Source organism: Musca domestica, unplaced genomic scaffold (genome assembly GCF_030504385.1).
Source record: "Musca domestica strain aabys unplaced genomic scaffold, Musca_domestica.polishedcontigs.V.1.1 1, whole genome shotgun sequence".
In the NCBI taxonomy this organism is placed as follows: Eukaryota; Metazoa; Arthropoda; class Insecta; order Diptera; family Muscidae; genus Musca; species Musca domestica.
This window is the reverse complement of record NW_026712114.1, coordinates 13,467,508-13,491,196: the sequence shown is the minus strand read 5'-3', so window position 1 is coordinate 13,491,196 and position 23,689 is coordinate 13,467,508. Positions and strand designations below refer to the sequence as shown.

The 23,689-nt window shown below is 32.4% G+C and overlaps 1 protein-coding gene across 18 annotated transcripts in view; it reads right to left on the bottom strand.

Moving 5' to 3' along the window:
• Positions 1-23,689, bottom strand: part of LOC101889073 (polypyrimidine tract-binding protein 2-like) — a 420,192-nt gene that overhangs the window by 237,780 nt on the left and 158,723 nt on the right. For 2 of the 18 annotated variants that reach the window (XM_059119326.1, XM_059119336.1), the window contains exons 1-2: positions 9,933-9,948; positions 1,006-1,239 (exon numbers count right to left, since the gene is read on the bottom strand). The exons of 9 other annotated variants lie outside the window; for them this stretch is intronic. The gene's annotated coding sequence lies outside the window, so the exon portion shown is untranslated. Of the gene's footprint in view, positions 1-1,005; positions 1,240-9,932; positions 11,193-11,220; positions 11,601-23,689 lie in introns of those variants that run through there. 7 more of the 18 variants (XM_059119280.1, XM_059119287.1, XM_059119285.1 and 4 more) reach the window with 7 other exon arrangements.

Here is a 23,689-nt window from a genome sequence, read left to right as displayed (position 1 = left end):
ACGAAAGCCTCTAAATATCGCCAGTGACAGTGACCGACAATTCGACCTTTTCAAATGCAAAAAAATCAAGGTGTACCGTGGGGACATATATTGGAAATTTTTAAGAGGAGAACATCTACAGTCAAATACCATGGAATTTCCAAATTCCAACGGATTTTGGTTTGAAATTGGAGTGTGGAGTTTTACACTGCCAATGAATAAACGTACTTTATAGGAGCGGACCTAAATTTAGTATATTTTATAAAGAACCCAAAATTTTAAAATCGGATTTGGTTGGAAAATGGAACGAAAGCCTCTAAATATCCCCAGTGACTATACCGACAATTCGACCTTTTCAAATGCAAAAAATCAAGGTGTACCGTGGGGGCATATATTGGAAGAGGAGAACATCTACAGTCAAATACCATGGAATTTAAAAATCCAACGGATTTTGGTTTGAAATTGGGGTGTGGAGTTTTACACTGCCAATGAATAGATGTACTTTATGGTGACTAGAATGATTATTTATTGAGGTCTTACAAAGGTGAAGGGTATAACAATCCACCATATGAATGGAAAAGTATTCAAAAGAAAAAATATTCTAAACAAAAAATGTAACCAGGCCCTTACAAATAAAACCAATAAAAAATCAATCTTTATTTTGTCCCCTTCATAGATTATAATAATTTAGATAAAAAATAAAAATAATTAAAGTATTTTTTTAATAATTAAATAAGACAGAAGGATAAGAAAGAATAATAATTTGTAATTAAAAAATAAAAATAATTAAAATATTTTTTTTTATATATATAAAATAAGACAGAAGGATAAGAAAGGATAGTAATTTGTAATTAAAAAAATAAAAATAATTAAAATATTTTTTTTGATATAAAATAAGACAGAAGGATAAGAAAGGATAATAATTTGTAATTAAATCAATTGTGAAAATCAAAACAAAAATCTAAAATAAGCTTTAATTTTTAATAAAAAAAAAATCGAATGAAATTTAAAAGTTTCGAAATTTACCAATTAAGTTTTAGTCAGCGGATATGCGTAGGTTTTGGTTTGAAGATTGATTGTTAAGCGTAGATTTCTCAGTGATATCTTTATTTAATATTTTTTTTCGTGATTTTAAAGCTGCTCTTAAATTTTTAAAGAGACGTGAATTTTTATTCTTTAGCTTTTTGAAGAGTTCACACAAGAGTTATTATTATTTTTTTTTTTTTCGTTTTAGACGTTGGGAAAAATTAGTTTTGATTTCTAGAAAAAAAAGAGATTACAAAAAGACAAATTATAGAAAATCAACGTTTATGATTTTAATAATTATGTTACACAGGTTTGTTTTTTTGTTATAAAGTAATTGTTGTCGTAGTTTTAACTTGGTGTTAATGATTTGTTTTTTCTTTGGTGGGTAGTTATTTTTGGTTCTTTTGTTTGGTATTTTTTTTTAGTTTTTTTTTTTATTAAAAATCACTTGTTGTAAAACACACAAAAGGCCATGATTACTCGATGGCTGGACTTGTGAAAGGTAAACACCAAATATATAAAATTTAATAATTTATTTTATTATTGTTGTTTTTGTTTATAATAATTATGATTCGTAAGAAATAAATGTTCAACTCGTGTGAGTTTTTTTTTTTTTGTTATTTTATTTTATATGGTGGTTGGATTTTTTTTTTTTTGTTAATGACTTTGAAAAATTGTAGAGAAGCAAGCGTAAAAGAGAAGAAGAATTTCATAGAAGCACGTGTGTGTGAGCCTAGCTGCCTATGTATGGGTAAGTCTTGATTTTTGCCCAGTTTCGTTTTCTGTAAATAATTACAAAACCATTCGGCCGCCAGACCTTAACTTAAAAAACATACTAGGCCCAATAGCGAGAACAAGAGGCTGTTTGTTGTTGTTGTTACTGTTACCGACGACTTAGTTGTGAATTCATAAGAATGAAACTATTTTTGGTTTTAACAATGGCCATTAAGTTTGGGCCATAATAATGCCGATGATGATGATGATGTTGCTGCCTTTAAATGATGATGATTTTTTTGAGGTATTTTTGCGTTCTTACTCATTTTCTTGGTCTCTACCCCTTCTTTTGGACTCTTTCGTGGCTTCTTTTCGAAACGAAAAAATAACAACAAAAATATGCGGCCTATCTTTTCTCTTGCGTTTTGTATTAACATTTTCTTATTGGACTAAGACTACCTTTGGTTTATGGCTCGGTTTGAGGCGACTGGCTTGTGGCGGTCAGGTACCATGTTTTTGTTCCATGTTTAGGAATGTATGAGTGTGCGAGCGAGCGAGTGAATATGTGTGTGTGTTTGTTTGCTGCTTGGTCTAAAGAAGAATTACACAAACAACATCAACAAATTCAGCAAAATGTGTACGGCTTAATACTTTTGTTATTTTTTTTTTTTTTTTTATTTTCTGTGTCTTCTGATTCGAGCCTAAACGTGTTTCAACTCTTCCTTTACTTGGCTGCTTCGTAAAGGCCTTCGGACAAGTGGTATTTATTCGCTCCCTTTTGACTCTACTTGGGGTTTTTGCTGTTTTTTTTTTTCTTTTTTGTTTGTTGTGTGGATAATTACTTTTATGCCGGTTCTTTGGGCCGCACACATACACACACACATTCCATGACATGCTAAAGAGTATTTTCATTTCGTCGATTTTGGTTGGGCTGTTTTCAAGTGTAATTCTTATTTTCTTGTGTTTTTATTTTTCGTTTATTCTTAATTTCTTCTTTTTGTTTTATCTTTTGCATGGCCTTTATTCGAGTGTCTCTACTTCGTCCCCCTCAACTTCTAAGGCTTACAAACAATTATTCAGCCAGCAAAATCCGCCCGCCCGCCAGCCAACCAACCAGCCAGTCATTCATTCTAAGGTATCAACGAACTTTTGCTTTTTTCTGTTGATTTACTTGCCTGGCTAGCTGCGGCCGGCATATTAGTTCACAGACTGGCTTATGGCTTGAATTTCGTTCCCTTTGACTGGCTGGTTGGTTGTCTGACTGGGGTGTTGGTGATTTTGCTTGTCTTCTTCTTTTTTGTCAGCTATTCGTATTATTGAGGTTTGCACGTTGTCAATAATTTTTTTATATTTTTTGTTTGTTTGTTGTATTTCTTCTTGTTCCTCTTATTCTTGCCATGCCGCCATCTGAAATTTCATCTAACCTGCAAGTTTTGTTTTGTTCGGCAGCAAGTAGGTTTAGTCATTTATGTTTCTTTGGCAAGTAATTATTTTAGGCCCGGTTATATGTCTTGCTTTTTTTTTTGGTTTTCTAAGACACAAATCTTAGGCCAATAAGCCACAAACGAGCCTCAAAACAATAAGCAAGATAAATGACCCAGAAGAAGAGCCAAAAGCGCAAAAAATTGTTAAGAGTTGAAAAGGAATTTTGAAGAAAAAAACACATGTTTCGGACAAGGTTGTCTAAAAATAAAATATATATTAAATATTAAAAAATGTTTTTGAAAAGTGATTAAATGACTAAGTCAGGAAAAGAAGGAAATTTGTTGGTAATATTTTTGTTTGAAAAACAAATATGTTATTGAAGTACAGAAATGTTAAAAATTATAAAAAAATAATAAAAACTATTTTATGTAATGGTGGTTTATGTATGTCAAACCAGTAAAGAAAGTCTTAAAGTCGGGCGGGGCCGACTTTGTGATACCCTACACCACTTTGCTAATTTAGTAGAGCTGCGCATAACAATTAAAAGTTTTTATGGGAGAATTAAATCATACACGCTATGATTATAACTCTAATTTAAAGTTCAAAGGACTAAATATGGCGAAGCCTTTGTATCTTTTAAATTCGGACTTGTATTGCTCATTTGGTGCACAATTAATTTGAAATCGTATAAAATTATATATGGGAGCTATACCCAAATCGGAACCGATCTCAATAAAATTTGGCAAAGATATTTCTGAGCTGTATTTGATATATTTCCCTGAATATCGTTGTTACGGAGTGTATATTACGGCTGTGGGTAACAAATATGACATATCGGATGAACAGTATATATGGGAGCTACAGCTATATCTGAACTGATTTTCACCAAATTTGACATACTAGCTTCTAGACTCAAATCGGTCGTATGTGCCAAATTCCATCCCATTTGGGCAAATATTAGACATTTGGTGCACAATAAAAGGTAAATCGGACGAAGTTATATATGGGAGCTATATCCAAACCTGATCCGATCTCGATAAACTTTAGCAAAGGTATTTCTGAGCTGTATTTGATATATTTCCCCAAATATTGTTGTTACAGAGTCCATATTACGGCTGAGGAGGACAAAAATAACAAATCGGATAAACAATATATATGGGAGCTATAGCTATATCTGAACCGATTTTGATCAAATTTGGCACACTTATTTTCAGGTCCAATCTGAACTTACGTGCAAAATTCCATACTATTCGGACTGATATTACACGTTTGGTGCACAATAAAAGGCAAATCGGACGAAGATATATATGGGAGCTATATCTAAATTTTTACCGATTATCTCCAATTGAAGGGTTCGTCCTTGGGCCAAACAAATGATTTGTGCAAAATTTTATCTGGATAGGACAATAAATGCGAACTGTACTTTGTTTTCAAAAATACATGGACAGACGGACGGAAGGACATGCATAAATCGACTCAGAATGTGATTCTATGCAGATCATCTAAAGGGACTATGGGTCTACCTCGTTTCCTTTTGCCTGTTACAAACAAATGCACCAAGACATAATACCCTGACCACCTAGTGGTGTAGGTTATAAAAATGCTTAAAAACAGGATGTCTGCAGGACTTTTGGTATTGAAAATGGGTCATGTAGGTCCACGTTTTGGTATGGCCCCTATATAATGGTACCTCCTTACTTTTTGGTATTTTGGTAAATTAAGCGACATTATTCCCCGGAATTATTTCAAACTTGGTAGTAGAAGTTCGTAATGGATACTACAGCCTACGACAGAAAATTGTCTGTGTAGGTCCACGTCTTCGTATAGCGCCCATATAGTGGTACCTCCCGATCTTCGGCATTTTGATGATTTTAGCTACATTATTCACCAATTTTTTTTTTCAAGTTTCGCATTTGAATATTGAATATGTCGTAGTATAGACCCTAATATTACGGCTACATTCGGTATTTTGAAGATTTTAACAGAACTTTTAACGGATTTTAAACGGAACGAAAAAATATATGTGTAAGTTATTTCTACAAAAAGTATTAACCACGAAATAAGAGGTATTGCCCTCAATTCATGTGCAATTGCTCGTTTGAAAAATAAGAATAGATTTTTAAAGAAATGTTTTAGCAAGGCTTTTATATGATGCTTCTTCTTTGAAAAGAAAAATATATCAAAATATCAAAATCCTCTATTAATGGGATTTATTTAATTAAAACGGTACTAAAAATACTCTTTCCTCCAAAAAATCAATTTTAAAGTCAATTCGATCACATTTTAATGTAACGAAATAGTTTCACCATTTTTATTTTGCAAACTATTTTTATACTTTTATTTATTTATTTATTCTTTTTTTTTTTTTTTTTTTTTTTTTTTTGAAAATATTGATTTCAAAATTGCGAATTGATCTTCAACTAATTCAGAAACAACACCAACTACATCATTTAACGCAATGTTCTCTATTAAAAGAAATTATGGAATTTATTATAATAATTCCGATTTTTTTTTTTTGGGAAATATATTCCCATTTGATTTTTCAGAAATTTTATCAAATTGATTTTCAAATGTATTGACAATCCGATATATTTTTATTTTTAATATTTTAAAGATACAAAAATTTAAGTTTTTGACAGCTTCTTTTGGTGAATACATTATTTGATATAATTTTCGAATTGTTATGGGGAACAAACAACTCAGTTGTTTAAAAATGTGGAATATTTACTTTTTATAAAAAAAAAACAATATCAAATAAAATATTTTTTACTGAAATAATTTAAATTTTAAAATCTTATAGAATGAAGATTTTGAATTACTATAAATAATTCGTTGTTGCAGAATGGTCAGGCTTATCCCTTTATTGTTGTTTTATATAAAAACAACGTTTGTTTATTAGTGGAGAACGATGGTAATGTTTACCAGGGTAAAAAAAAATAGTTCCTATTTATTGGAAAATATATTCACATTTGATTTTTAAAAAAATTTATCAAATTGATTTCCGATATATTTCTTAAGAATTCCAACAATATTGGTCAATTTATACGCATTATTATAAAAAATTATATATATTTTCGGTAATATTTTAAAGAGAAAAACAATTTAAATTTTAAATTTAAATTTTTTCTGTTAAAACTCAATTCATTTTTCTATTTTCCGAAATAATATGAAAAATTGAAATAGTGATTGATAATTGATTCAAAACGAAACCCCAACAGCATCAGCCAATGAAATATTCTCAATAATAAGAAAGTAAAAGATGTATTAGAAAAAAATACTTTTTCTCTAATATTTTGTAAAGAAAAAAATTGATATGGGACAATGGCAAATGAAAAATTGTATAGGTCAGATTTTTCATTTCATATTTTTATAGAATAGGAATTTGCAACTTCTTCAAAACGTTCCTATCTTTCTAAAAATATTTTGTTTTTATTTAAGTATTCCAAAATTTAATTGAATTGACTTTTCAAATGTATTTTTTGTAATTCATATTTTATTTAATATAAAAAGTGTGAGAAATATTTTTATTCAAATTTTTTTGAATTATATTTATTGGACTCATATTATTTTAAAATAATATTCTCCATATTAAGATATTTACGGGTAATATAAAGACCAACAATATTGGCCAATATTATACGCCTTATTACAAAAAATTGTATATATTTTTTTCTGTAAAAATGTTTAAAAATGTTTAATTTTTTAATTAAAACTCAATGTATTAATTTTTTTAATTGATTTTACCGGAACCCCAACAACATCAGCCAATGAAATATTCTCAATAATAAGAAAGTTAAAGGAGTATTTAAAAAAAAATAATAATAAAATAATTTTGCGGGTCAACATATGCCCTAGAAAATGGCAAATAAAAAATTTTATAAAGATCAGATTTTTCTATTTGATATTTTTATAGAATAGGAATTTGAAAATTGAGATTTTTTTCCTTATAAAATATTAGCTAAAAATTATTTTATAAAGATCAGATTCTTTAAAACATCCCAATTTTTTTAAAAATATATAATATTAAGTATTTCAAAATTTGATCGAATTGATTTTTCAAATATATTTTTTAATTCATAAATTTTTGAATATAAAAAGTGTGAGAAATATTTTTATTCAAAATTTTTTTTGAAAAACATTTGTTGGACTCTCAATATTTTAACACAAAATTCTCCATATTGAGATTTTCGAAAAGAATTTTTTTCTATATAATTTTTATTAAGAAATTCCTTAAGGAATATTAAAAAATCCTTTTTCGTTAATATTTTATAAAGAAAAACATTTTTAATTGTCAAATTCCTATTCTATAAAAATATGAAATAAAAAATCTGGGTCAACATATACCCCAGATGTTTGGGAAAATGGCAAATGAAAAATATTATAATGATCAGTTCTTTCGTTTCATATTTTTATAGAATAGGAAATTTAAATTTTTTTCTCTATAAAATCTTAGTGAAAAATAATTTTATGAAGATCAGATTCTTCAAAACGTCCCTATTTTTCTAAAAATATTTTTTTTATTTAAATATTTAAAAATTTGATTGAATTGATTTTTCAAATGTATTTTTTTAATTCAATAATTTTGGAATATAAAAAGTGTGAGAAATATTTTTATTAAATTTTTTTTTATTTTGAAAAACATTTGGAATATTAATATTTTTTTGTGTTCTCCATATTAAGATATTTACTCAACGATTTTCGAATTTTTTTTCTTTATAATTTTTATCATAATATTCCTTAAGGAATATTTAAAAATAATTTACTTTTTCGTTAATATTTTATAAAGAAAAGAAATTGTTAACGTATATGTGGACCCAGATGTTTGGATTGATATGGGAAAATGACAAATGAAAAATTTTATAAATGTCAGATTTTTCATTTCATATTTTATAGATTAGAAATTTAAAATTTCTTCAAAACGACCCAATTTTACTAAAAATATTTTTTATTTAAGTATTTCAAAGTTTTTTAATTGTTCAAATGTATTTTTTTTAATTCATAAATTTTTGAATATAAAATGTGTGAGAAATATTGTTATTTAATATTTTTCGGAAAACATTTGTTGTACTCTTAATATTTTAACATAATATTCTCCATATTAAGATACAACGTTTTTTCAAAAATAATTTTTTTCTATATAATATTTATCATAATATTCCTTTAGAATCTTTTTCCTACATCAACGATATTAACTCATTCCTATTACGAGTAGAATTGACCAACATTATACTGCTATTCAGGGTAATTTTTTTTTTAATTCAATAAATTATACCCTTTTTAGTGAATGCATAATTTTTCTGGAAGAACTTACAGCGAATAAAGGTCTTTAGAAAAATTGCTGATATTTTGAACATAAAATGTGTCGCAAATGCTTTTATTCGTTATTTTGACAAATGTTTGTTTAGTTAGCTTCTAATAAGTCGTAAAAGTTTCAAGAAATAATGTTATATATATGAAAACTTAAATATGACATATTTTAAAAATTTGCAATGCATATTTTGAAAACTAAAAATATATTCAATGCTTCATTTCCTCTTAAAAAATGTATGAAAAAATTTATGAATTGACCAACATTATACTGCTATTCAGGGTATTTTTTTTTTTTTATTCAATAAATTATACCCTTTTTAGTGAATGCATAATTTTTCTGGAAGAACTTACAGCGAATAAAGGTCTTTAGATATTTTGAACATAAAATGTGTCGCAAATGCTTTTATTCGTTATTTTGACAAATGTTTGTTTAGTTAGCTTCTAATAAGTAGTAAAAGTTTCAAGAAATAATGTTATATATATGAAAACTTAAATATGACATATTTTCAAAATTTGTAATGCGTATTTTGAAAACTAAAAATATATTTAATGCTTCATTTCCTCTTAAAAAATGTATGAAAAAGACTTCTCAAAAGGATTTCAAGCGGTATTTTCTCTATTATAAATAAAAATTATAGTTTTCTTGGCAAGATTGTGGTAGAAGCTAATGCCAATTCCTCCAATGAGAGATTTGGCAAAAGAGAAGATATTTTGAAAACTAAATTTTATACTTTGAATAGTTATTATGACTACAATACAGAAGGATATCGAGAGACTATTTGAGATAGGAAGTAATGCAAATTTCTTGATTTTGAGAGACGTCAGGAAATTTGCTAAGAACATAAAGAGGAGAGTTTTAGGAAAAGTTCTATGCCTGAAGGCGAGAGAAGTAATAATTGAGGGATTTCAAAACATTACCAACACAATTGCCTATGGACTGGACGTGCGAAGACGTGTAACAAGTGTAGGAATTCAATTTTCTTGTTGTTGTATATTCTCTCTTTTTTCTTATATGCGATGTGTAATTACTTTTTTTTGTTGTTAACTCTCAAGTGGTGGTTTTGTTGTACAATAACAACAAAAAACCTGTTTTCGTTATACTTTTTTTGGGGGGGAGGGAATTTCTTTAAAATCATTTAATTGACACCAACAAACAAACCCTTCTGCTGCTTTTGCTTCTTTGAAGCCGGGTTTGGGTTTTTTTTGTTTTTGTATATTTATTCAATAACACAAATACAAGCTTACACATACAATTTGGAGAAGACTCACACACACATACACTCAGTTATGAATTGCACTTTTTTGTATTTTATTTGTTTTTTTTTTCTTGGGTATTTTTTTGGGGGGATAAAACAAGAAATTAGAGGTGAATGTCTTGTAAAACAAAAAAAAAAAAAATAATTCAGACGAAAATAATAAAAATTAAAAAAAAATTGAAATTTGTATTTTTGGTATTTTGAATGTTGATTGTTACGCACAGCTCACAGTAAGGAAATTTAATTTATTTCTTTTTTTAGATGAAAGTTTGCCAGTTTTTAAGATCTTTTCTAGGGCGCCGTTAAAAAAATATTTTAATTTCGCGTATTGAATTTTAAAATATTTTTCCTTTTTTCTAATTTTGTTTATTTATTGAATTTCAATTAAAATATGTATGTTTTTTATTTATTTTTGTTTAATTCTTTTGTTTGCGTATTAGAGACGACGATTTGTTATCAGCGACGACATAAACGTACGTTGTGATTTATAAGAATGAGATTTCGGAAATGAAAAGCCAAGTGTGAAAAACTTCTCTTCTAAGGTCTAGAATAGAGTAAAAATCGTTTTTGATGATGTTGACTTTGTTGTTGTTGGTGCTGTTAACGCGCGTTTATTGGTAACACAAAAAACATAATAGTTCTAGCATTGGTAGTGGTGGTAGCAGCGTATATGATGATGACGGTAAATAGGAATAGGTGGTAAAGGTGTATTGTTGATTGGTTTGTTGGCCGAATGGCTGGCTGGCTGGTTGGTTGGTTGGTTGGTTGGCTGATTGGTTTTTGCGTGTGAGAGACGAGACAACGACTGACAACAACGACGACGACTGACTGACTAACTAACTAAACGGTACGGTACCGGTGTGTTGCTGTTGCTATTACTGCCGTATTCGAATTGAACGTTAAGCTCAACTTTGATTTTTCGTTGTCGTTTCGTTTTGGCTGTGAGTGAGAGTGTGTGTGTGTGTGGTTGGAAAATGTGGACGCGTGAGGAGGCTCAAAATATACTGACGATGATGACGATTATTATGAGCGAGCAACAGTGAACAGCGGCAACGGTGGTGGTGGTGGTGGTAATGGTTATTGAGAGAAAGAGCACGCGGCCTTTATGGAGTGGTACAACTTTTTCGAAACGAAGAGTGTAGGGGGAGGATTTGCTGCCTCAAAGACAACGACGTTGATGATGACTGTTGCTGTGACTGCTGCGGCAAGGTTTGCTGCCAGTTAGCATGACTTCTTTTGGGACTTTTGGCCAACGAGAAGTTGAAGTCAATGAAGCCTGTGCTCAATAATGGTGGTGATGATGATGATGTCGTTTGGACATCAAAACACCGTAATAATGAGGTTATGCTGCTTTCCGCTCTCTCTTTCTCTGGGACTTTCTCTGCAGCCACTTGAAAAGACCACAACTTCACTGCCAAAACATAAAACGCTAACACGCTCGCTCTCTCTCGCCTTGGCCAACACTGTTAGATTTTTGAATATCTTGTTTTTTTTCTTTTGTTTTTGTTACCTATTTTTTTGTTGTTATTCTCTCGAATTCAATTTCACAATTGTTTGCTAAATTGTTGTTGTTATTTTTATCCACAAGAATTCCAATTGTTTTTTTGAGACTCTATTTCGACTTTGTTGTTGTTTTTTTCTTTTTTTTTTTGTTTTAGCTTAAATATTTGTTTATTTGAAATTATGGTGGTTGTTGCTATTGCTATTAAAGAATGATTGTGGTATTGCTGCAGTTGTTGTTGGTATTTTCTTTTGTTCTAATGATTATGGTTCAAATTATTACTGTTATTGTAGTAGTTGTTGTTGTTGTATTGTGTAATATAGAGCAAAACGGCGGCGGACAGAATTTGGAACGGGTTAAAGCAAAGACTGTACGAAGACTGAAGTAAGAACGACTGGCATTCTAAGGTAATATACCTATTTTTTTATTCGGAGTATTTGTGCCATCATCGATGCCAACGGCGCAGTCAACGTCGCCTGCAATGAAGGTGTCATTGGTGGCAGCGGCATCATCATCATCGGGTTCTTCCATCATCATTATCCTCATTGTGTGGTGTTTTGGACTACTTGTTAATGCTTTCAATCTGTTGCTGGTGCCTGCGTCGACGCATTGGGCAACTGCGTGCTCACACACGCCGTAACGCACACACACACTCATTCGAGTCCACAATCCACCCAAAACATTCACTCACCCCAAAACAGCACAGAAATGTTTCGTCGTTCCTTCTTGGTTTGCTCGTCGCATTCATCATCATCATCATCGTCATCGCATGCAAACAGCAAAATCATGTTGGAATTGTTGCCTCGGCTGTTGCTGTTACTGCTCTTGTTCTTCTCCTTTACCTCCTGTGTGTTGTTGTTATCGTATTTTTATGAATCTGTTGAATATACTACAACACATCGAAGTTGAGAATCGTACACGACGACGGCAACGACGATGACATGCCATATTCCTACATTCGTTTTGTGTTTCCTCTGGCCATCGTCGTGTAAGCATATCAGTGTATGTGTGTGTGCGTTTGTATTTTCCTGTTGTATCCATGTGGCTCTTGCATTCGCCTGACTGCCTTCGGGACTGTTGCTTATTATTCCTCTCATTACGGCATGCACTCACAACATTCCATTTGACTGTTGCTTTTGACGCTCTCTCTCTCTCTCTCTCACACTCTCCTCTTCAGGTGGAGACGAAGTCATAACCCATCAGAGTTATCACACACGACCATCGCAGCAGGTTGTTTGCTCTTTTGAAATAAGAGTTATGCCTGTTGATGTGGTGTTTTCAGGAGAACAACCACCATTCGCACAAACCACGATGACGAACGACGGCGACTGCCGTGCAACAACAAACGCCATTATCATCATCGTTCTCCCGTGCTGCATATTTTCTTCCAACCTTTGTCGTGTCCTTTACCACGCTAATCTACCTGTTAGAACAGTTTGAAAATAAGAATTTCTCCAATTGGAATGTATTCCATCCATTTCCTCTAAGAGCGAGTGAGCATGGGAAAATGAATTTTGTTCTCTTCGAAACCCATCGAAATGATAAACTCTTTAGTTCATGTGTTACTGATGTTCTCATTGCAGAATTGCTGCAACTGTGTGGTTTTCCCACAGGTTGTTGCATTGCATTACTGAATTCCCTTTGGTGATATTGTATGGGGGAGAGAGGAAACGTACTGGTCCAATTCAAACAGGAAATTGTATTGGAAAAATTAAGGAAATATTTGATGTGTTATTTTGCGATAACCCACATTCGAAACGTCGATAGGAAATATAGTTGCAGTTAATGAGAAATATTATATAAATATAAAATTAATTCAGAGCAAGGACAATGAAACCAATTAAAAATAAAACAATTTAAATTATTAAATTCGAAAATTGTCAGACCGAGTTCATGAACCATTACACCAATGGACCCACATTCAATTTTTGTGTCCAAAATTATTTCAACGTCTCCATTCACGTAAACACTACAAACCAACAGAGAGCTCAATATCAAATTTCGGAATTCCAACTCTTCACATTCACTTAATACGAAATTAAGAAACATTTGCTACTTTCGTATAAAATTAGCGCTCATTTCCAAAACTGTTCCATAACTCAATCCTAGACACTAACAGTTATGGCAAGATATAATGTTCCAAATTTCCAGCCCTATCATATTATCCAATACCACCAAATTTAATACCATTTAGTACTTTAGAGACAAATAAAGGAAACATTTCTAAACCACCACCATGTCTCAAACACAAATACCACCAGTTATCTAAATATTAAATTTCAGAATTTTATCACTATCCCTGCATCCAATATTAAATATGGTACCATTCAGTACTTTTCGTACAATTATAGTACACATTTCCGAAACAACCTCCGTATGTCCAGGCTACACATGAATAGCGACACAAATAACAAATTTCTGATTTCAAGCACCATCTGTTCATACAGTACCAAATTATACAAAACATAGTACTTTTTGTGTACATGTTTTTCGTTACACCAAAAGGGACCCAAATGCAAAATTTTTAAATTCCAGCTTAATCGGTTCAATCTAAACCACACTATTCCAAATGTGGTACCATTTAGTACTGTCCGCACACTTAGTACAAGTTTCCAAAATCCCCTTCATATATCAAACTTACTTTTCAACATTAATTCTGATACTAAATTTAAGCTCTATACGTTCACAAACCGTACCTTTTGGAAGTGTAGTACCACTTTAGATTTTGTCGTAACCTTAAAGTACGAAATTTCCACAAACACTTTGGTGTTACTCTATCAATGACTCTCACTCCAAATATCAGATTTCTAGCGCATTACGCTTGTTTATATTGGACAAACGGACCTTTAATTATTCTCGAAAAATTGAGCCCTTTTACGGAATGTCCAATAGTCAGTCTGGGTTGTGGTAAATTCCAAGTGGATGTAATGGCCTAAAATGAACGAAGCCCTTAAGAAAATGGGATACAGCATTTATCTAATCAGTAGGCAGGTTAAGTTCGTAAATGGGCCATGTAGATCAAGTTATCATATAGCCCCTAATGACGGTACCTCCCGATATTCTGTATTTTGATGATTTTAGCGACACTATTCACCGGAATTGTTTCAAATTTGGCATTTGAAATTCGCAACGGATACTGCAGCCTAAGATAGAAAATTATCTGTGCAGGTCCACGTCTTCGTATAGCCCCATGTAACGGTACCCCCCGATATTCGGTATTTTGATGATTTTAGCGATATTATTTACTGGAATCGTTTCAAATTTGGTATTTGAAGTTCGTAATGGATATTACATCATAAGCCAAAAAATGAGCCATGTAGGTCCACGTCTTTATATAGCCCCCATATTACGGTACCCCCCGATATTCGGTATTTTGATGATTTTAGCGACATTATTTAACGGAATCGTTCCAAATTTGGTATTTGAAGTTCGTAATAGATACTGCAGCATATAACAGAAAATGGGCCATGTAGGTCCACATCTTCGTATAGCCCCCATATACCGTACCCCCCGATATTCGACATTTTGATGATTTTAGCGACATTATTTACCGGGATTGTTTAAAAATTCGCATGTGAAGTTCGAAATGGATACTTCAGCCCATGCCAGAAAATTGTCTGTGCAGGTCCACGTCTTCGTATAACCCCCATACAACGGTAACCCCTATATTCGGTATTTTGATGATTTTAGCTACATTATTAACAGATTTTTCTTCAAGTTTCGCATTTAAATATTGTAATAACTTATGCCAAAAATTGCCTATGCAGGTCCACGTCGTCATATAGGCATTCGGTATTTTTAAGATTTTAACAGAATTTTTAACGGATTTTACTTTTTTTTTGGAAATTGCCAAATTTGTACCAAATGGTGGAGGGTAAAAAAAATATTTTTATATAAAAGAATGTGAATTCACAATCTTCCACTTTAAACTACAAATCGCAGTAAGACCGTTTGGATAATGCTGTTAACCTTTTCAAAAAAACCATAAACTATGTGAGGACGGGAACCTATTTAGGACATTTTATAATTTAAGGATTGTCGTCTACCAAATCTTCTTAAATATCAAATTTGAAATAATTTCGTGGGTGAATGTGACTAGGATTATCAAAATACCGAATATCGGTGGAATCGTCATATGTGCGTTATAGGAAAACGTCTACCTTAATATTAAATGTATTGCCACCGGAACTAGAACACACTATAAACTACAAATAGCAATTTTTAAGCAAGCTCGTGAAAAAATGTGGTAAAAATAATGAACATACCGAATATCGGGAGGTACGGTTATTTTTCGCCACAGGAGCAAGAAACCATTATGAATTACAAATACCAACTTTTAGGCAAACTCGGGAAAAAATATGACAAAAATTATCAAAATACCGAATATCGGGAGGTACGGTTATTTTTCGCAACAGAAGCAAGAAGCCATTATGAATTACAAATACCAATTCTTAGACAAATCCGTGAATAAATATGGCAAAAATTATCAAAATACCGAATATCGGGAGATACCGCTTTTTCGCCACAGGAGCTAGAAAGCATTATGATCTACAAATACCAACTTTTAGACAAATCCATGAAAAAATGGGGCGAAAATCATCAAAATATATCTCATTTTCAATACCAACCATCCTAGACACAATACAAATTGTTCAGATCAAATTTTGAAGCTCTGCGTCAAATAATGTGGGCTGTATCGTGATTTCAACTGACGGACAGACATAAATATATAGACTTCATGAGGCCTACGACGAATATTTAGGGATGTTATAAACGGAATGACAAAGTTAATATACCCTTCTTTTCAAGTTGGAGGGTATAAAAAAAATTCATTGATTTCTAATGGTTCAATATTTCTCGGAAATCAAACAATGTTCATGCGTTATGTCACAACGATTTTCTAACATATTCCTTTATTTTTGTTGAATATATCTCCGATATCTGACTATATACAGCAGCAGCAAAAATTGTGATCTGGCCGAGAAAAAATTCGAGGGCGTTGAATGGAAACTTTACTATTTTTTACAGAAATGTTATGGTCCATTTTACTTGCTAAATAATCCGAGTCAAATTGTGATGCGAAATCCAACATCGATTGTGGCCTAATAAGAAAAAATTGGGTTTTAGTGCATTTCATCCCCTAAGTATTTACGACCATATTTATTTACGACCATCTCAAAAAATTGGCTTCTTTTCTGGCCCTAACCATCCTTAATTTCGGTAAGATCATCCCCTAAGTATTTACGACCATTTATTTACGACCATCTCAAAAAATTGGCTTCTTTTCTGGACCTAATCATGCTTAATTTCGGTAAGATCGTACGACAAATATGGCAGAATCTTCATTTCAAATTACAATGAACAGATAGACTGATGGAGACACATTGCTAGATCGACTCAGCTCGTCGAGAAATTAAGATCAATACACTACATCATGTTTGTATGATAAAGATAAGGCGTTTAAGAGCACCAGCCCAGTTTTTAAAACAACTGTTGTAGACTATAAAAATGTATTTAAATAAGTGCATTCTGTAATTGTAAACTTTCATCACAATAAAAGTTGTTATTTCTCTTAACGCAAGCTCGCTTCAAAACTGGTGAAACTCTCTTAAACAAAAAACGACCCAAACAAAACGTGTTGTAATGCGACACGACATCATTTTACATCACTCACGTGAGGAATTTTGTAAAATAATGTTCACTCTCAAACCCTCACAAATATCAACTCCTTTCTGGCATAGAAGTAACACAATCCAACTCAATTTCGCAGCAAAAAGGGCTAAACACCCCTTGTCCGCTCACGTGTATCAGTGTGTTTCACACATTCTCTGTTACCTTTGACCCATTTCAAATAGCGTTTCCGAAAAAACACCTTCGTGTGCAAATGGATTTGATTTTATCGAATGGTAAATAATGGCAGCAATCGAGAGAAAGAGAGGGAGTTTAGGTCATTTTTCCCCTTCTTCCAAGGGTGGGAGTGAGGGTAAAAGTGTATGGGTGGAACGAAAACAGACACATAAGGTGCTTTCCCACTGAAACCCCTCTCCGCCAGTGGATGCATACAATTATTTGTTGTTGTCAAACTTTTTCATATGTTTGTGTTTTTGTTTTGCCTTGGCCAAAGTTGTTGGTACTTTTTAGACTTTCGTTTACCTTTGAAGTGATAGCGCTGTGCTGTTGTTGCTGTTTTTGTTACTGCCGTTGTTGTTGGAAAAAACCTCTATTGTTATTTTTGTTGTGGCACACGTACACTCACCCACACACACACACAGACACTCGAATGTCGAGCAACAGCATTGTTACTTTAACTACAGGCCAAACAAGGACATCACATCCTCGTATATCTCGCTCTTCCGCACATTAGAAGGAGATGGATGGCTGCACACGAAACTGCGATAGCAAAAATTCCACGTAAAAATCCAACAAAAAACAAATACAATAACTGTTACACCTGCTTGCCAAAGGAAAGCCAGCGGAGCGGAGTTATCCACACCATCAAAAATATAAGAAACCCCCAAACGTAACGGATCGAAAAATTCGTGATTCGGAGGCCGATGTTTTGTTCGTGCTCAAGAGAATAACCCCCACATCGCCGAGTTGCGATGGGTGGTGGTGGTGGCTTTTGGCGAGTACTCATCCACAATGGAACAAGAATTTGTTGTTTTCGGAGTACTCAGGTGTAAAGCGTTTCAGTTGTTGCGCTTTTTCCCACAGCTACCCCCGGCTCTCTGCCGCGCGTAAAGGTAAAAACCACCCTTCGCATATCGTTAGTCCCTCATGGCACAATACAGACTTCGTTTATTTCCGAAAATAGGCAATGCGCATGTCATTGTCGTGGGTCTTTGTGTGAGTGTACAATTACCTCTAACCGAAACAAGGGGGGTGGCATTGACATGTGGATCCTAAAGTCAACAAGTTTTTTTGGAGGGGTTGAACTGCACTAGAAGTTGTGATTTCTCCTCGATTACTGCGATGCAACAGTTGACGATTATGACAGTTATGAGAGAATGATTTACACTTCTCCTTTTTTAAGAGAAATATTTGGGATTCTAAGGGGAAATGAATGTGGAAAGTTTATAGCACAGTTATTTAATTTTGGAAAAGCTTTGAATATTGTAAAACGTCCAGAGAGCTTTTATGTTATGACATAAGTTTTGAACTTAACATTGTTTGTATTTCTAAAACTCGCTTATTGAAAAAATCTAATCCTGAGAAATGTAAAAGTAATTTTTGAGGGGGTTTCAAGTAACTAATCTCTCTGTATTTTTATGTAAACAAATTTATTTTTTCACCCTCCACCATGCATAATATGGAGGGTATGTTAAGGTCGTCATTCCGTTTGTAACTCATCGAAATAATAATTTTAGATATAACAAAGAATATATATTTTTGATCAGCCTAAAATTCGATTTAGGCCTGTCCGTCTGACCGTCTGTTGTAATGAAGGTAGAGTCATATGTATGTATATATAAATATATATATATATATATATATATATATATATATATATATATATATATATATATATATATTTGACTCTAGCTTGATTACAACAGACGGTCAGACGGACAGGCCTAAATCGAATTTTAGGCTGATCAAAAAAAAAAAAAAAAAAAAAAAAAATATATATATATATATATATATATATATATATATATATATATATATATATATATATATATATATATATATATATATATATATATATATATATATATATATATATATATATATATATATGTGTGTGTGTGTGTGTGTGTGTGTGTGTGTGTGTGTGTGTGTGTGTGTATATGGCAAAGACATAGACCTCTATCTAATACAAAATTTCAAACAAATATATATATATATATATATATATATATACATATATATATATATATATATATATATATATATATATAAAGTTTTTATGGGAGAATTCAATCATACAAGCTATGATTTAAAGTTCAAAGGACTAAATATGCCGAAGCATTTGTATCTTTTAAATTCGGAGTTATATTGTCTCTTTGGTGCACAATTAATTTGAAATCGGATAAAGATATATATGGGAGCTATATCCAAATCTGAACCAATCTCGATAAATTTTGGCAAAGATATTTCAGAGCTGTTTTCAATATATTTCCCTGAATATCGTTGTTACGGAATGCATATTACGGCTGTGGGTAACAAATACAACAAATTGGATGAACAATATATATGGAAGCTATAGCTATATCTGAACCGATCTTCACCAAATTTGACATACTAGCTTCTAGACTCAATTCGCTCGTAAGTGCCAAATTTCATCCCATTTGGGGAAATATTAGACGTTTGGTGCACAATAAAAAGTAAATCGGATGAAGTTATATATGAGAGCTATATCCAAATCTGAACCGATCTCGATAAAATTAAGCAAAGGTTTTTCTGGGTTGCATTTGATATATTTCCCCAAATATTTTTTGTTTGGTGTATATGCAAAATACCATACAATTCGGGCTAATATTACACGTTTGGTGCACAATAAAAGGCAAATCGGACGAAGATATATATGGGAGCTATATATAAATTTTGACCGTTTATCTCCACTTTCAATAGGGTTCGTCCTTGGGCCAAACAAATGATCTGTGCAAAATTTCATCTGGGTCGGGCAATAAATGCGACCTGTACTTTGTTTACAAAAATACATGGACAGACGGACGGACGGACATGCATAAATCGACTCAGAATGTGATTCTATGCAGATCATTAAAAGGAACTATGAGTCTATCTCGTTTCCGTTTGCCTGTTACAAACAAATGCACAAAGACATAATACCAAGACCACCCTGTGGTGTAGGGTATAATTATAACCATTTGTGGAAAGTACAATATTTTTGAATTATTTTGCATTGTATGATGATGTCGCCCATTATCATGGCTGACGAAAGACTGATGCGAAATAAAGATATACAAAGTTTAAACACATTCGGTAAATTTTTTAACATGTTAGAATTTTGTGGAGGAGGTACCAGCAGGAGTGATGCAATTTTTGGCTATCTCCGAACAAATATTACAATTTAGCGCATTCAGAGGAAATCGCATGCTACCTTTAAGAGTTTCGGCTGACTGAGAAACAGACCAATGAAAATATAGTCGAATCCCTATCAATGAAGGTACAATTTCAAATGTGGTCCCGCAGATATTTTTGACATTTTAAAACAATATATTGTTTAGTGATTTTTAATATATTTTAAATGTTGTTGTCTTTTGAAGTAACAAGTTATATTAGTACACCATAATTACTTGCATTTTCTCCTTATTTGTACTTACCACTCATATGTGTGTTAAGCGTGTTGAAAATACATAATTGTTCTTACCTGTAATAAATAAGAAATATTATTTTGTATTAAATATTTACTTTCAACGGTATAAATTGATTAATTTAATAATATTTTGTTATATAATTTGAAATAAAAAATATTAATGGGAAAAATCGAAATATATTCCAATGCAAAAGCTTGGTATCATTTTGGTATTGATTTTTTCTGGGATCTCACCCAAAAATATATCTTCAAGGCAAAATGTTTGTGTGCCAGAATTATTTGTTTAAATCAGTGAAGGTGTGACAAAATGTTTAAAATAAAATATTTAATTAACCTGAATTGAAATTTTACATCTCTTGTTCTTAATGGGTACCTCATGTCCTTACCAAATAATGTTACTATGGGCCCACAAGTTTGTTACAGCTCCCATAGAAACCTACCCAGATTTTTTTCTTCGGAGGTGTTCTACCATATTTATACCCTACAACACTATGTTTGGGGTATTATTGGGTATATTATTGATTGGGCCACAATTATGTAACACCTCGAAATATTGGTCCCCGACATGGCAAACTATATATAGATCTTCCCATTTTACTGAGTCGATCTAGCTATATATGTCCGTCCGTCTGTCCTTGTTAATTTGTAATCACGCTAGAGCCCGCAATTATTGCCCAATTCTCACGAACTTGAAAATGGAGGTGGGGTTAGGTTAAAAATTGAGGTGTGATTTTGCTGTTGCTCTACAGGCCACAATAATAAACCAAATAACTTTGATGTCAAAAAATACGAAAATGTTCACTAAACAGCGAATATTTTTAATTCAGGCCAAATCAAAAATGCACTGAAAGGTCTCTTCTGGCAATTACAGTTATGCTGATACCCAAGGTATGGGATATATAGCAAAATAGGTACAATATACGAGGGCGGTTCGGAAAATCTTAGCCTATCATAAAAGGGAATAGTTAGTTTTTAAAAAATGTTTTTATTTTTCAGAATAATCTCTTGAAACTTCAATCCACTTAGTCCAACGCATTTCTAGCAATTCTATCCCTTGATTAAAATAGTTTTCCTAAAGGTCTTCAAAATAGTGGTTTACAACTGTAATTGCATCTACATTTGAGGTAAAACGCTTGCCAGCAATTTTTTTTAGATTTGGGAACAAGTAAAAGTCACTGGGAGCTAAATCAGGAGAATAAAATGGTGGTCAACTCGTACTTTAACTCGTAATTTAAGCCATTGAATATATTCGGTATGTTGATGATTTTAGCGATATTTTTTACCAGAAATATTTCACATTTCGTATTGGGTACAAAAAAAACCGCATATGCAGGTCCACGTATAGCACCCATATAATGATACCTCTCAATATTCGGTATTTAGATGATTTCAGCGACATTATTAAACGGAATTGTTTCAAATTTCGTAGTTGAAGTTCGTAATGGATACTACAATGTATGGCAATCCAGTAAGGAAAAGCCAAAAGACGGGCGGGCCGACTATATAATACCCTACTCCACTATGCTAATTTAGTAGAGCTCCCGTAACAAAAGATTTTTTTTGAAGAAGATCATAATTTAGGAATTTTTGACAGATATTGGCCATTTGATGCACAATTAACCTGAAATTGATTGAAGATTTATATGGGAGCTACATCTAAATCTGATCCGATTATCACCAATTTCAATAGGGCACGTCCTTGAGTCAAACAAATGTTGTTTGCAAAATTTCATCTCTATCGGATAATAACTGCGTCCTGCATTTTGTTCACAAAAAATACATACAGACGGACTGACAAGCGTAAATCGACTCAGAAAGTGATTCCATGAAGATCTTCGAAAGTAATTATGGGTCTATCTCGCTGCATTCTCCCTTCAACAAACTAATCCACATAATACCCTTACCACTATGTGGTGTAGGGTGTAAAAAGTATCTGTGCAGGGTCCACGTCTTCGTATACCTCCCACATCTTTTACCGGAATCGTATACAGCTCCTAGTCTTCTAATAGCCCCCATAAAACGATACCTCCCTGTATTCTGTATATTGATGGTTATTCAACAGAATTGTTTCAAATTTATAATGGGTACTACAGTCTATGACAAAGAATTACTTATAAAAGAACACGTCTTCGTATAGCCTCATATATCATTTGAGATATTTTTCTACGGATTTTTTTGTAGTTTTTCAAGTTCCTTAAAAATGGTGAATATTTCGGCCCCGCCGAACATACCTTCGTTTTTCGCTTGTTTCTTTAAATTTGAATTATCTTAAAAACCCATGACAAGGCCTTCATCTTTACAACTCTCTTACAATTCTTTGATATTCGGAAATAATATGTTAGGTTCGATTCGAAGCACCTCAAAACGAAAATTTCATGTAGAACTCCATCCAATACAACACTCCTCTTTGCAAAGCAAGAAATATCACGCCACACATTACATTCAACAACAAATCATTTAGACCATTTCTTTTGCTGGCAAAATCGAGCGAAAAAAAAAGAATAGAATTTGCAATTGACTTAAAACTACTTACTTATGTTAGAAACAATAAAATTCCACTAAAAGTAACAACCATTACTAAAAATTCATTATCACGAAAAAAGGAGAAGAAAAAACCAACAGCAACAACAACATCACCATGGATGGAGTTGAAGAAGCAGGCGAATAAATTCAACAACCAGAAATACATACAATGGGCATACAATCACAGAGACAGAGGTAAGAGGCAAGGTAAGAAAAAATTGTAAGTACATATTACTGTTGTTGTTGTTATTGTTGCACGTAAGAAGTTTATGGCAGAAGCAAAAGCTACAGACATACATACAGCCACCAACCACCATACGAACATAATAAAAAAGTATGGTTTATGGGCGAAAAAAGTACAGCACCAAACAAAACTAAGGATCCACGGCAGCTGCAGCAACAACAACAACATCAGCACAACCGCATCTAAAGTCTAAATACTTTTCGATATAAAGCGCAGAATATTGTTGTTACCTCAACAAATATCAGAGAGTAGTTTTGCTGGCAGCAGCCAAGTTTACGACGCATTTGTAATAGCGTGAGCTGAACTTGGCGAAATGCAACATTTTGCAGCGGCACCAATTCCCGGGCACAACAACGACGCTGGATTTGTTAAAATGCCACAACCACCATCAGCGGCATCAACGTCATCATCGTTATTGTAATCATCATCAG